Source organism: Opisthorchis viverrini (assembly GCF_000715545.1).
Source record: "Opisthorchis viverrini unplaced genomic scaffold opera_v5_60, whole genome shotgun sequence".
NCBI lineage: Eukaryota > Metazoa > Platyhelminthes > Trematoda > Opisthorchiida > Opisthorchiidae > Opisthorchis > Opisthorchis viverrini.
Window position 1 is genome coordinate 1,034,962 of NW_008751712.1, and position 4,732 is coordinate 1,039,693.

Sequence of the window (4,732 nt, forward strand, 5' to 3'; positions counted from 1 at the left end):
GCAACATTTTGACGTTGAATTTTTTATTTTGCCCGCAGGGGTTTGCAGAAAAGTGCGTTGTGCCGCTAGCCTGAATGACTGCCTTCCCGGTTAACAATTCAAATGGACCGCCCTTTTGAACTGGTGGAATTGAACCCTATTTCAGTTTTACAAGACATCTATGTTCTCCGTTTTCCTTGCCTCGCACATCGTTTTTACCGCTCTGGTTATACTATTTTGTACCAAATCCTTGGGCAGCTATATATTGTTTTAATTCATGAGTTTGAGACGCGGTTTCGGCCACGCGTTGACCGTTGATCCACATCGGCTTTGCTTGCCTTTTGGAGTGCCTCACCGTTTGTCGAAAACCGTTGAGGTTTGTAATTTTGTATTCCGTGTAACTACTTTCATTTTTATAGCACAGCACATTTGTGTAGGCATTCGTTCGGACTTCTGCCGGTTTGGTTGCTAACCTTGGTGCTCGTTGCTCAAGAATTCGAAACGTTTGCTACAGTACCGTCGCCTCCGAGGGGACCTAATTCTTACTTATGCCCTGTTTGAACAAAGCTTGGCAAACAGGTTTTTTACCGTTGACCCAGCAAACACCCGTCGGGGATGTAGTAAGAAAATTTTCAAGCTCAGGGCACCCACATTCGTTAGACAAAATTTTTTCTCATTTCGAGTTTTCTTCAAACATACGCCCGCCACAATTTCAAGAAGACACTGTTGCAAATTGCGCTTTTTGTTCGATGCATGGATAAAAACGTAGTGGGCGGTCGCTCGAGTTTTTATATTCCGCAGTCCAGCTTCATGGGACAGGGATTCTGAAAGGTAAAGCTTACAATCAATTGGGTCCCACGCATGTCCTGGATTTGCCCCGTGAAGACTATCAACTTTTGTTGCAGCTGGGGAATATCGAAATGGGGCCTTCTGTTGCGCGCGTGAATGGCGCTGGTAGCTAAAACCGCTACATTAGGATTCCACCCTCAGTGCACGACAAATTCTCGAAGCTAGGCTAAAATAGACGGTATGTAACCTTTAAAGCTGGAAAATGTAACGACCGACTTGCTTAACAATGGGGGTATATGCTTGACAAGATAGTTGTAAAGACCATGGATAGTCAGTACCAAATTCACCTGCGACGTATTGGCAAACATCCGGCAACTAAATATCATGTCACACTACAATCCTCCAACTTATCGCTTGTCAGGCGCCGGTTGATGATGAGCTTGTCAAAAATAAACTAGCCAAGTAGGTAGTTGTGCTCTTGGTAGTAGGAAGTCACAATTAGGGATTCATTCTATCGGTAGACGCGGAACCTGGCAGGGCAGCCAGTATAGTGTGTGCCAACGAGCATAAATAAAACGATGAACTCACAAGCTGCAACAAATTTCTCGGCCTTGACTTCGCCAATCGGCAGACCTCCTGCAACAGTAGAAAGATTTCCATTTAAAAGTAGCGGATTGCTGCCCTCTTTGAAGTTAATTCGGACGCGGAACACAAAATTATTGAACAAGTCCCCCCCAAAGCGATATGAAACGCATTGGAAGAGAAAAAATCGACCAGCCAACTTCTCTGCAAAATGATTTACAGACGGACGAAACATGCATACGCATTGGCAGCCATAAAAAATATGGGTCTCGCGCCCAGTGTAAGTGAGCTGTGGTGGAAAATGTGGCCAAAACAGTCAAAGATTGCACAACTTCTCTTAATGTCGCTTGCAAGTGTCACGTCCATAAGACGTCTATAACTACTGAATGTTACGCACGCGCGCGAGCACTTGAGAGGTGACGAGCTTTTGAGCACCTAATACTTTTTGTGTGCCGGTGATGGTTTTTCCACCAAAGCGCTGGCATTGGCAAATAACTGAGTTTTACCATTATTAGTATACAAAATCTTCCTACATGGATCGAAATGAAGACATATAAGGACTAAAACCTACTAAATTTACGGACAAATGTCCTGAGCGAGTGATGAATATTTAGCTTATATTGTAGAAGAAAATTACGTCTGGTATCAATGGAGCTGCACGGGTTCGACCGGGCGATTTTACAACAGTCTAAAGAAAGATAACACGGCCATAAGGAAGTTCCCGGGGGTGGATGGTATCATTGTTGATGTATTTATTATGTTTTCTTAATGTCAGCGGAGCACAGGAAACAAACCAGTTTGGGCGCGGTCTTTCAAAGCTGCCAATTTATGGTACGTTGATGCAAGCTTTAGTTCTTCCTGATGACAGATGGTATAGGCATCGGGCGTTTGGTCTTGTATGTCTTTGTGTCGAAGAAGCAGTCTGGTCTAATGCGTAAACGGCTCACTTTGTTCAGAGATGATAAGCGAACAGTATCCAGCGATGACGTCCGTTGAGGCAAATTATCGATGCAGCTGCGGGAAGTCGGTGTTTTATTCGGCAGTGATGTCATATTGTAGTAACATTTTCCAGTTAACGAAGCTGTCAATAAGCATGCATGTACCACGAAATATCCACACATTTTGGCTGTGGACGCTTTCGGCCAATAGCCGTATACCCTACCACGCAGCCCGCCTAGATAATGCCGCCCATTGGGTTTACTCTTTATCACTTTAGTGGCACACAATCGGTCACCGTTTGGATATACTGCGACTCATGCATTTGCGTTTCGTCCCTCATCATTCGGCCTGCTGGCTCTATGCCACGTTCATTTAGGGTGTGCATGCACCATCTGGGATGGTCGATTGGTTAATGTGACGAACGGTCGTCTGGTAAACGTTCAAAGCATTCTAAACCTAGTATGCCGAAAAATAGTGGTTTGGGCCAGTTGGGTCAAGAATTCCGGGTTTGTAAATTCTCTGTAGTGAATATGACAAGATAGTTCAAATTTACGTCAACTAAACTATGGTTTTCGGTGCAAATCCCGGGTGCTCTCAGCTGATTCACACCGGTGCTCTCGAAAGTACAAAGCCCTTCGGCCTGACAATGTGGCTCCATCGTGTCCACTTGTTCTCAGAATTAAGGGCTATGTCCGTTTTAAGCAATGGAAAAACCTATTCATAGATGTTTTTCAGGTGGTTATCTGGTTAGAGCCTCCAAGGATAAGAGCTGCTTTCCATGCTTAGTTCCAAAACTTTTGGCAACTTGTGGGACTTCTTGACAGGTTGGCAGACAAACTGCAGCTGTTGGAAAATCAAATTACCGCAAACGCTACTGAGTTGTTGATGGTCCAAGAGCAACTCCCGAGGGGGTCGGACTTAACATCTTCAGCGACCCTCCGCCAGTAAACAAGAATGGCGGGTCTCAAACAAAACGGCGAGTTCAGAGCAGGGAATTTAATTTTTATGCCTCGTAAACTTGCACGCTGGGTGGATAGGATCTGCAGGTCTGCCTCCAAAGTGAGCACGCACGTGAACCATTGTTGCTTTGGTTAAGTCTCCCGCCCCTCAAATTAGCCCAAAGTTGCAGTTAGATAACCGTCTGCATGAACGCCTTGGTATAGTGTTGACTTGGATTGAGGCAAAAAAGCCAAGCACAGTGTGTCCCTGAAATCTACGTGCGTCCATAGTTCTGACCGTAGAATAGAGCAGATTGAGAGCAGTGATTTTACATCACAACGCTAGTTCTAGTGCCTTAGAGCGCCATCGTGATTGAAAAGATAACGACATTTTACCTGAGACACGCAGTAGGAAACGCTCGCACGCAACTTTCACTGCAACCCTGATATGGTAGTCAAGACCGTGCGCTTTTACGACCAGGCAGACAATACTGGTGGAGGTGTGATTCTTCAACCGTACCAGGGGGCTAAAGAATAGCGACCACCCTAGTTGCAGAAAATACCTCAACCATTGCTACGCCCCCATCTTACCGAATTAAGTGACAATGTTTAATCTACCTGGCAGATGTACTCTTTGACTCTTAGCTTCACTGTTGAAGTTGATGTGGTGGAAATGCATCCTGATTCCAATATGCATGTCCCGCTCCAAATTCTCTTACATTTGATGTAACTCACGTATTTTCATTAAGGAAACTACTCACAGGGTTGCTGAAAACTCCTCGACAGCCCACAACCGGCTTCGCCCTTCTTGGATCGTATTCTTTGCTGCCTTATACTTTTGCAGTAACTGCTGCTAGATATGGAACAAAAATAAACTGCACTTCGTAATGATGTCGTACGCAGTGCGCTCCCTGTAGAGAGAAAATTGTGGAATATTTTGCTCCAAGCCAAACCGACATCCTAGATATACTTCGGTAAACTTTCCTAATCCCCCCGCTCATTTGTGGGTGTCAATAGCCCCAACAACATTGCACACCAAGGAAGCTGTGAGTTTACCCGCCGGGACAGGTTCAATTATAAAAACACCCGGTAACAGGTAAAGATTCAGAAACAGAAGCGATCGTTCCGCATAATTTGCATCGTCAAGTAGTGACGCACGAAATTCTGGGGCAGCAAAATCGCTTGCAGCATTCTTCTAGTTTAAAAGAATCACAAATTCTGTTAAGTTGAGATAGTTTAGTCGATCGCTGGAGACGAAAGAAAGGTGACTTTTCCGAAACTATGAAGTTCTTAAGTCGAAAATCTTACGGACGTCTACTCTGACCGTACGCCCTGGTGGCATGTTGTCGTTTAAGCGAGCGATTTTCAAGGTCAACAAAAGTAGTCTTTCTATTTCGTTACAGGTTGGACACATAAAGCACCTAACTAAAGAAAAACATGTCGATGGGCCACGGTGTTGTTAAAACCAGAGATAACTGTTGTATCATCCGTTATGTTGACAATGA